We start from the raw sequence: 12,086 nt of genomic DNA, 5'->3' as shown, positions 1-12,086 counted from the left end.
TTCTTGCATTTATCTTCAGTTTTCATGTTCTTACTGGCACTAAATTGTAATAAAATGTTAAACTGCCAAACTGCCAGCAATCTACTGAATAGGATGTAGTTGTACATAATTGCCTGGATCTTTTTATACCTCCATATATCTCATAGTTCTTTTCTCTTGTTAGTACCTTCAAGTCCACAAATATCTTCTCAACCTTCCCTATGCCATCTGATTGTCAGACTATCAACATTTTTATGAAGTCACTAGTAGAGAGAGAGAAATTTCCTTGATTTCAGATAATTTTGTGATTATTTTTGTCTTGATAACCTGTGGAAACTATTCCCTTTCATAATCTCACAGTACTGTCAGACATGAGTCAGATAATTAGTTCTTCAGATGTACTCCATGTTTTATTCTCACTGAATTTTTTTCAAGGATTTAACCTTATTTTCCCAGAGCCCCATCTTACTGTGGAATACTGTAGAGTCTTTGAAAATACTTTATTTGATGATGTAGGATTTTTAGGGGGCTTTTGAGATGGAATAGCTATTTTTATTTAAGTGTGCCATATCAGTATACTTTTTTTTTTTTTAACCTTCTGTTCCTTCCAGGAGATGATTCTGATAATTCTGGAATTTTCTTGAATATTAAGATCATTTACTGACTCTTTTGATGGTACATGATTCTGACAACACAAACAACTGCAGTAAAATTACTACCATTTCCCTTATCACAGCTTTTCCTGCAAGTTTTTCCTTGGCAACCCACTTGAAAGTTTCCAAATGCACATCACATTCTCATAACTTTTTAATATTTTTGAAAACTTCAGAGATTCTCTTTTTCAACTGTCTATTTATTTCTCTATTCCAAGTCTTCGTATTCAGGTAAAGACATTACACTAATTTCTTAGCTCCAAAATTTAGATAAGTAGAAAAGTGCTTGAATAGAGGATTCACTTTTCACTTGTTTATTTTAGCATTAGTTCTCCTGATAGGTGGATCTATCAAGCCCACAGAAATACATAAGTCCTTCTACCATATTAAGAACATGCAGTTTCTAGGAAGGAATAATACTTTATTAGATATCTTTTACTAAAAGCTTGGAAATTAGAATGTTGCAGCTTAAATAGTAGGATGGGCTTGAGGAGCTAATTGTGTTTGAGAGGCTTATTTGTGCTTCATATAATACAACAGCTCCTTCCACACCTTAATATTGAAGAATAGCAATGAGTGTCATCTTTTCAAAAAAAGAAAAAAAATAAAAAATCAGTGATTGTGACTTTTCTATATGATTTCAAACACTCTGCATCACTATGAACACTGAAGTAGATTTAGCCCTTAACATTGTCTCGATAGGATCAATCTTATTCATACAAGAGGAGTTATCAAAACCCAGGGTGCGGTATGTAATGTTTTCATGCTTCACAATCACAGTTGATACATGTGGCTATAAGTTACATTTAATTTTATAAGTAAAGGATTCGCTGTTGACAGTAAGCAACATAATATTATTGTGCTACTTTGATTGTATTAGAAAGGTTTTGGAACTAGTTTTAATGGAAAAAAAATTTGCTAAACGTGTTGAAGAAACAGAGGATGTCTTATAAAAAAATGCGTGAATTTGTCTCTCTTCCATATTGCTCTTGTAATATTTTGAAAACAGATTTTGGATTAATTTAATTCAAGCAAGGTAACTGGAATACTCAAATATAACCAGTGTGAAGATTATAAAGCCTCTTTAAATATCTTGATCAAAGATGCTGGCAAGTTTAGATGTTATATTTGTGGGTTATACACATGATACTAGAACCAGCCTCTGCCTAAACAGTTAGTAAAATTAGAACTTGACTGTGAATAAGGAAGTATTTTAAGTCCTCTTTCTAATGTATTCTTGACTTAATAACAGTATTTATTTATTGAGGACAAAGGTTCTCAGCAGACATAAGCTACAATACTTACAGATAGTTACCTGTGTTTAAACTACTAAAACTTGGACCACTAGATCAAATTAAATATTTAAAAGTTGAATAATATTGTTTAAAAATATATAGTTTAGTGACAGTATCTTTAGAGATATTTCAATTTTTGTAATTTACTGAGACTTATCCTTATTTTACATATTACATCATCATAATTTCAATGTATTCCTTTGTGATTTAAGTGCTGATTACGCTCACTCCCACATAGTATTATTTATGTACTTTTTTTTGTCTGCTTTCAGCTGCATTTGAGGCTTAAACAATTATACAAATAGATGCCTTAATGCCATTGCAGTTTCCTTGTAGCAAATTTATTGAAAGCATACATGATTTTACAGTAATATTGTTTGTTATCAGGAGAAATGTATTATCTAGCAGAATACTGGGGATTTATGCAGCAACCTTGTTTCATTAAGGTGAAACAAGGTATTACTTAGTGTTGAATATAGCCACTCTTCTTCCTTGAAAAATATTTGATTTCCTGGACTAGTAGTAAGAAACAAATATAGAGACAAAAATATTTAGTCTGTGTACCAAAGATTAACTGAAATAAAGAGTAGTAAAAATTAACTGTAAGCAAACTAGAAAACACTGGGAAATGTTGTGACATATATCATAAAAACACACCTGAAGGATAGGATGGCATCTAGAGGGACCTGGAGAAACTTGAGAAATGGACACATGTGAACCTCATGAGGCTCAACAAGGCCAAGTGCAAGGTCCAGCACCTGTGTCAAGGCAAGCCCCAGTAGCAATACAGCCTGGGGTATGAAGGGATTAAGAGCAGCCCTGTGGAGGAGGACCTAGAGGTTCTGGTAGATGAAAGACTGAACATGAGCTGGCAGTGTGCACTTGCAGGCCAGAAGGCCAACCGTAGAGCATGGCCAGCAGGCAGAGGGAGGTGATTCTTCCCCTCTGTTCTGCCCTGGTGAGATTCTACCTGGAGTACTGCCTCCAGGTCTGGAGTCCTCAGTACAGGAAAGACATGGACCTGTTGGAGACGGTCCAGAGGAGTACCACCAAGATGATCAGAGGGACAGATCACCTCTCCTATGGGGAAAAGCTGAGAGCATTGCGGTTTTTCAGCTTGGAGAAGAGAGGGCTCCAGGGAGAACTTACTGCGGCCTTGCAGTACTTAAAAGGGGCCTATAAGAAGGATGGGGACAGACTTCTTAGCAGGGCTTGTTACAATAGGACAAGTGTTATGGTTTTAAAGAGGGGAGATTTGGGCTAAACATGAGGAAGAAATTTGTTACAGAGAAGTTGGTAAAGTACTGGCAGAAGTTGCCCAAAGAGGTAGTAGATGCCCCAATCCTGGAAACATTCAAGGCCAGGCTGGATGGGGTTCTGAAAAACCTGACCTAGTTGAAGATGTCCCTGCTCATTGCAGGGGTTTTGACCTAGATGACCTCTGGAGATCCCTTCCAACCCAAACTATTCTATGAAAAAAAAATACCAAATGAATCTCTGGTTTCTCACTTTTAATTTGTTTTGGAAAAGATGAAATTTTAAAACATGATTCCATAATTCCAAGAGTGATGATAGGCCTCCTGCTGACCTGGAAAACATTACATGGTCCATATGGACACAAAACACTGACCACTAAGAGCTGTTCCTTCTGTTTAGTATTTTCACTCCCATTCTCAAGTTATGAAATAAGGTATCACACTAAAAACAGCAGCAAGCTATTTTGCTCCAGTTCCTCTCTGCAACTGTTTCATCACATAAAGTGAACATTTAAGCTAATCATATTTACAGCTATATTTGTTTTCTGTTCTTCTAGGTTCCTGAGTTAGTCATTTTGTTGCAAGCAAGACAACTCATTTTTAGAAAGAAAAAGTTTATTTTCCTTGCTTTGATCATTAAAAATGTACTTCATATGTGCTTCTGTTTAATGGAAAATTTTGTTATTCCTCTGTATTCTGTGCCTTTCCATATGGAAATATGTGTTTACTACCTGTGAGAATGCAATTCAAATGTTTTTATTCAAACGTTAAGAAGGACACTAGCCTCTTTTCACTGAGCAGAAAGATTTGAAAGAAAAAATGGATTTTGTTTTAATAGTGAGTAGAATGCATGGATTAAGACCAAATTCAGGCTCAAAATAACAAGAAGTGTTTGACAATGAGGGTGGTGAAACCCTGGAACAAGTTGACCAGAGAGGTAGTAGATGCCCCATTCCTGGAAATAATCAAGGTCAGGCTGGATGGGCCTCTGAGCAACCCAATCTGGTTGAAGATGTCCCTGCTCATTGCAGGGGGGTTGGACGAGATGACCTTTAAAGATCCCTTCCAACTCATTATTCAATTATTCTATTCCACTGTAACCATTTTTAACACAACAGTTCACAAGCTGAGGGAAGCAGTCCATAGCTGATCAGAGGTCAGTTGCTGCTACTTAGCTTCTCAGCAGCATGGGAAATAATCATAGTGGTGAATGCCTGAGAAGGTGCTGCAGCTCATCTGGTGTCCAGGGTTTCCCTCATCTCTGCTTTCTGCTTAGCCAGAACTTTTTCATTAGTGCTCCCTACCTCACCTCTAGCTCTAACAGTTACAGTTGATGTCCTGAATTTCTGCAGCAAAACCCCATATAGTCTCAAGTTGAGACCAACTTGGGAAGGAAAGAATTTGTATTTCTTATCAAAAGTCATCTGATAATTGGAGTTACTCAAGGGAAATAAGGCGCATGTCTGAAGCCAGGGTGAATGCTCATGTTTGCTGTAACAAGGGAAGGAAATGTTAACCAGTTGGAAACTGAAGCAATGGAAGTAGAAACACTAATTATACCACATAATAAAGATAAATAATGGCATGTTAATGTCACTTTTTATCCCTATAACTTTCTTTATCACAATTGGTAGATTATTTCTTAATTATTTTTTCTTATCCAAGACTTAAATAAGAAATTATTTTTCATTTATAGACATATTTGAAACAGTTCCCACTTAATCATTTTCCCTTACATGAAAAATTTCATAAGATTCACACTCCTTCAGAAAAGGCCAGTGACCTTGAAAAGGACAAATTGTGAGAGCTGTTAATTTATGTTGAATGTTACATACAGTTTTACTGAAAATCCCCTGACGTGTCTTGCCCCCATTTTCAAATGTATATTCAGGAATTGCTCATGCATCCAAGTTAATAACATTTTTTCCCTTTTTTATTCAAAACCCTTGGAACAAAAATAGAAGAACAGAACCTAAATATAAAGATAATATTGTGTAAAATAAAGATTATAAGTGAAATAAATTTATAAAATTTTTGACTCAGAAAAGTATCCTAAGCAGTGACTGATGGTTTGTGTTGCAATAGATAGTGTATAGGGAATGGTCTCTACACCTCTACATCTCAGTCATTTGCATATTAGGTTTATTTTGCAGTTGTTACTAATAATCTACTTCAAGGATAAATTCTATTGCTGTAAGGTTGAAAATATTTAGAAAGGATTTTAAGTATTTTTGGCTCAGTAACTCATTGTGCCAAATTGTCAAAAGCTGTAGTGAGAATGTGACTGAAAGACATTGTCATGGAATTTTCTCTTTCATGCTTTAGGTTAGGCATTGATTACTCAGAGAGAAAGTACCAGACTGCAAAGACCTTCTGCTGATTTATTCTTTAACTTTTCTGTCCTTAGGTGAATGACTACAGATTCAATATAAACACATCATGCATGTATATGCAGGAAAAGATGTACATCTACCAGTGTATAAGGGTATATGCATGCACAGATTTATCAGCCTTGAAAGGTTTCAATTTATTAATTATAGCATAAGTCACTACACAGTGACTTAACCTTAAATTGTATATTCTGGCTAAAAGTATGCATTAAGTGTCTGAAATATTGCTATAAAATTATTTATTATTTTCTTTTTATAAAAGCTTTATAAACTTTAGGAAAATACATAGCCACTTACAATTATTAATGTCATTCTTATAAGGATATTGCTTTATTTGCAAGAGATTATGAAACATTTTAATAGTGTAGCCAGTTTTTTACTAGCAAAATTATTCTAAATAACAACTATATTAGTCAGTTATTTTTATGACACTTTCTATGATATGTACAATGGAGAAGTTAAACAGTGACACAGGTTTCCCAGAGATGTACAATCTCAGTCCTTGGAGATATCCAAAGGTCAACTGAATGAGTCCCTGAGCAATATGTTCTAACTGAGGTTAGTTCTGCTTTGTTCAGGGAATTGGACCAGATGACCTATATAATTCCTGTCCATCCTAAATCTTTCTATCACTCTTATCTAATTAGGAAAGGCCAGATGTTATGTTATATCTTATATTGTGTTATGTTATATTATGAACTAATAAGATAGTTCAGTAAACATTCATACATTAGTTTAGTAATATAATAAACAAGGGAGTTTAGGTGAAGTTATACACAGGATTGAAGTTTGTATGTTCTTTCATAAAACAACTTTCATAATTCAGGAGACCCCTAGAGGAATAAAAATTGACTTTCACTTGTATATTCTGTGAATGCAAGAGATATGTGGAAGGTATGGAAACAGCAGAGAAAACAAGATATACAACCCCATTTTTCCTTCATCGTGCCCACTGACCTCCCTAAAAAACCCAAACAAAGCCATACCAAAACCCCACAAAATTTGAGCAGGCAAGAAATATTTCCTGAAACAGTATTTAGTTAAGTTAAACTGAGACATAAAACTTCAAACTATCCAACTGGACTTCAATTAAAAAAAAACCAAAGTTAATGAATTTTACTGTCAGATTATTTCTCCTAGATTCTTACAGCTGTCAACTACAAAATGTTTCCATTCTTTTGCTATTTCCTTTACTTGCTAGTAATAATTGCATTTTTCATCAAAATATTTGACTTCACAAAACACAATCTTATTAAATGTCAGTCTTTCCCAGTCACTTCTGGACAGTCTCTGCTATCTGCATTCTTGTATGGCTGGATCTGATTCTCCATATAATTTGTTGAAGGGAAAAAGAATAAAAGGATACAACACCATCTCAGAGACAATTTCACACATCTGTTCCTGCAGGTGATCCTTCATTCTCTTTCATTTATAATTAATGAAAAATAATGGTGCTGACACAAGTTAATTACTATGAAAAATTACAGTTTATACTATTCATTATTTTAATGGCAAATTACTTGAGATTTTCAAACACTGTTCCTAAGCAATTAGAAGTGTTTATAAGGAGATCGCCTGTGACTTTTTTTTATGAGTTTGAACTCTGTGTACTAAAGGGAACACCCAATGCTTTTCATTAACAACTGAAGTAACAAAACAATAGATTTGAATCACTAGTCCTGTGTCTGAGGGAGGAAAATGAAGAACAGTCTGAGCATATGTTGATGTAGCAGAGGTCAATTGACAATACACAAAGATATTCGTTACAGTTAAACTTTTATCAACAGATTTGGAAGAAATATTATGAAACCCTGTCACTCGAAAATTATTTGATATAAGTAATTGGAAATACTGTCATATCTTCACCAAAACTTTAAATTACTTGTTTAAAAGATAGAATTAATATTCTTCAAATTAGCACATGCAAATAAGGAAAATGTTTCTTTTACAACTTGCTTTTCTTATAAATACATGAATTTCAAAAGTACATGTGATATTTTTTCAGATAATTAAAGAAAATTTATGGTTGAAACATACTAATTAAGTCTAATTTCTGTAGGCAAATGACTACGAAAAAACATTCACACAATGTATTAACAGTCAATAATAGCTGAGAACAGGCTGTCTTGCATTTTGCTCAAAAACCTGAATTAATTAGAAATAGTATTCCTTCTGCTGCATATCACTGAACAATGCGTAGATTAACACAAAAGGTAGCTCAAGAAGTTATGTTAGACCTGTTTATCTTTCATCTAATTTGTTTTTAGGTAGATTAAATACTACTTCATTATTCAACAATCTACTGCTATGTTAACCTTACAAAAATTGTATCAGTTTCAGTGCAAGAATTATCATGAATCACAGAACTCAAATTATAAAATAGCACTTCAATACACATCAAACATCTGATTTAAAAAAGAAAGCCCAGTGCCAGGATAATATTTCTCAACAGAATAGAGGTCACAGAAACCATAAAAAACGCAGAGTAGTATAGGAAAGGAAAAAAGTATCTTAATTTCAATACTTTGAAAATACTGTAGACAACAGTAAGTGTCACGATTTCCATAGATAGGGAAATTCCTGGCTCGAGTACATCGGTCAAGTAAATCAATCTGATACACAAGTACGTAGGAAAAGACAGAAATTTCTGGAAGATCTCAAATGCAGAGGAAAATAACCTCTCAGAAATTTCCTTACTTTTATACATTTGCTGAGTTACATTCTCTTGGAATGTCAAGATATATTATCTGTGAACTTTTACATCACATATAGAATATCTTTCATGATTCAGAAGTCCAGTTTTATCTTAATTTTATTTGCTTATGCATTTTATTTTCTTGTTTATGCATTATGAATGAGGTTCTGAAAGAGCAGAGATGCTTAGATCACCAGGATGGAAAGATCACCAGGAAGGCAAGATCACCAGGAAATTGTGGACTTAACAGTGCTGTTATTGTAGATTAGTAGCATTGCTAGTAAGCATTTCAAATGCAAACACACAGACTATAAATAGTGTTTCTGTGATGTAGACAAAAACTTACTGGGGACTACTCCAGTACCACTGTACTAATTTTAATGTAAAACTAATAAAGACATGACCCAGGATCTTCAAAGTTTGAAGTCTGTTATCCAGACACTAACTGTTACTGCACTACTCTGCTGCTTATTTATATTTTTTGTAATGGATTAAAATCAGCAGAGATATTTCCCTGCCAAAAAAAGTACATTTACTTAGATTCTTCACCTTTTAATTTCCAAATGAAGAGCTCTGGACTATTTGATGCTAGCTATAAAATCAGTTGCTGAAACAATCTATCAGTGCTGAGATGATGATGTTAGTCCTAGAAGGTATTTGTAGAAGATGACAGAGGTTGTCTCATCAACCACCAAAATATTGTAAGATTCAAAGGCTTTTTACTATCCTACCAGGATACACTTTTAAAAATACTGTGGCAATCAAAAGTATGGGTCATCACGTCAATAAATACGGTGTCCTTTGTATTATTTTTCTGGATGGTAAACAAGTCTGTGAGGCCTATGATCTGTGGAAAATAATAGGCTTTGGAAATGCCTCAGAAAAGGATGTTTGTGTTTGTAGAAATATGTTTGAAATGTCTCCTTGTGAAAAGTTTGTGATTTGTTTTGATTTGCTCAGGGTTTGTTGGTTGGTTGTTTTTTTGTTTGTTTGTTTGTTTTTTCTTTCAGCTTGGATCTATAGTTGGAATATTTTCCTCTCTTGTTTTGTCCCTCTTATATATATATTTTAAAAAGAGAAAGATTAAATATGTAAATCTGTGCAGCTCTCAGATACTTACCCTCTGCAGCTGTGGCAGCAAACAGCAAAGAACTTGCCTACGTTAACCACTTATATTTTAAACCTGTAAGATTGAAACATATCTGCATGTATTCTGAAAGCGTTGGACCAGAGTCTTGCTGGGTTTGAACTGACATAATCTCATTGCAGTCAGCATACTTTCAGTAATTTGCAGCATAATTTTGGCATCATAATTCTTCTTGGTTCTTGAGTTACTCAATTTAGTGAACAGAAATTGCCTTGAGGCACTCCACTAGATACAGGCCTCCAACTAGACTCTGCCCCATTGACCACGACTCTCTGGATTCTTCCCTTCAGCCAGTTCACAGTGCACCTCACTACCCAATCATCCAGACCATACTCCCTCAATTTAGCTGTGAGGATGCTGTGGGAGACTGTGTCAAATGCCTTACTCAAGTCAAGGTAGACCACGTCCACCGCTCTGCCATCATCCGTCCATCTTGTTATGTCCTCATAAAATCAAGGTTGGTCAAACACAACTTCCCTTTGGTGGAGCCATGCTGACTGCCCCTAATTACCCTCTTATCCCTGATATGCCTTGAGATGGCACCAAGGATAAGGGGTTCCATTAGTTTCCCAGGGATGGAGGTGAGGCTGACCAGTCTATAGTTACCTGGGTCAATAACCCACCTGGACGCCTTCCTGTGTACCCTCATCTAGGCGTTCCTGCTCTGGCAGGGGGATTGGACTAGATGATCTTTCAAGGTGCCTTCCAATCCCTAACATTCTGTGATTCTGTGATATATTTTACAAAGACATGACAGATTCAAGGAGCTGAAACTACTTGCTGATTTACAGTTTCATTCATTATGTCAGGAATATGGAGAAATGTGGAGACATTTAGTTTTTCCTTTCCAGTTAAGACTGAAAACAAAGAAGCAACCAATTTCATCCAGTTTGGTGGCTTGCACACATTCTGGGCTTTGGCACATACAAAATGTGTGTAAAATAGGCTGGAGGAATTAAAGCCTGCCTCCAAAGGGTCATAGAACAGCGGTTGGAGAGGTTGGAGATCAGATGATAGACACCTGAAGTCAAAGATATCTGAACAATTGCACATATTGCAGATATATACATCTGAATAATAACCTCTGAGTTACTCAGCTATCACTCCCCAAATAGTCCAAGAACAGAAGGAGGCTTACTGAGTATACAATTTGGCTCATCTTAATGTACTTTTTAATATAGGTCAAAGGAGATTTGTCCCAGAAGTTCATTATTTCTCCCTGAGGATTCAGACGTGAGCCCAAGGTAAATGAACTGGACACTCAATGCAGAGTCTTGCATTGAAAATGCCAAAAGATAGGTCTGCATAACAAAATATGAGCCATGATCGGTAAAAGGGGAGACTAACATCAGACTGAACAGTTTAGTCTTTTCCCTCCCCTTACCCTCACTTAGAATAAAATCTTTTCTCCATTGCCTGTTGAGTCTCTCTCCCACTCCTGTGAGGGAACAAGGTATAGTCAAGGACTGCAATTCTTTTCTTGCCCTAGCTGAACTGCTCACAAAATGCTGTTTAAACTAACCTGGCTTATTTTGGCAGTCAAAGAAAGCAGCATAAGAAGAGCTAAGATGGTCAGCAGACCTAGCAGACCAGTTAGGAGTTCACAGGTAGGAAGTGACAGGTAACTAGAAGAGAAGGCATGGTCAAATCCCTCTTAAACACATTTGGATAAAAGAGCTGTGAATTCATGTGTAATGTGTTGCGTACAATGATTTGAATCCCTGGCTGAGTTATATGCAGGCTGAATTTCTCTGCTAAACAGGAATGTAAGTAAAAATTTGTGAATCAATTTGGAAAAAAAAAAAAAAAGCTCAAGGAATTACTGTTCAATAAATCACACACTTGCTGACTGATTAATCCCATTTTATACTTGAATTTTGGTATTTTCTTCAAAACACAAAAGTGTGACTGCTTAATGCCATCTAAGGCAAGGAGTGGTTCATTATTACTTGGACCTGTGTGGCCTGGTGCAACCTAGCTTTCATTCAGTGCTCATGATTGTTCTGTTCTGATCTACAGTTCAGCTTAAGTTTGATGTATCATATTAATTTATTTTGTAGGAGTTGATCAATTAACTTGAGAAAACTCTGTGTAGTGTTGATTCAATCATATAACAAGCATAATTTAATACAAATTGTGCGTCAGACATTGATTTTGCCCAATTGCTCAGTAGAATTAGTGTCACTAAAGGATGCAGCCAAGCTGAACTAACAATATTAAGCATTTCTGCAATTTATCTCTTGCTATAATGAACAGTAAATTATATGATGACCAACAAGATTAATGATAAAATAAACATGCTAGTTAGATTCCCTCCACAGAAGTCCAACTCAATAATCTGGAACTCATAATAACAAGTAGGAATGTTAATATAAAGACGGAACCATTAATAGGGTTTGAAAAAATATATTTATCCAGTAGTTATATTTTTAGTTATATAAAATCTAAGTACTTCCAGAATTACTACTGCTAGTGTGAATGTCAATAGTTGTTCTAAAAAAAGTACAAAATCCAGAATATTTCAGATGCTTGTTTCATTAACCAGGAAACTAGTTTATTAAAACTTGATTGAAGTTGCTCCATATGCCAATTGTTGGCAAAAAATCAAAAATATAATTTAAAAAAAAATATTTCTTTTTTAAATAAATAGACCTACCAATCACACACAGTG

This window comes from Columba livia, chromosome Z, assembly GCF_036013475.1.
Source record: "Columba livia isolate bColLiv1 breed racing homer chromosome Z, bColLiv1.pat.W.v2, whole genome shotgun sequence".
Taxonomy (NCBI): domain Eukaryota; kingdom Metazoa; phylum Chordata; class Aves; order Columbiformes; family Columbidae; genus Columba; species Columba livia.
Note: the sequence above shows the minus strand (reverse complement) of the source record.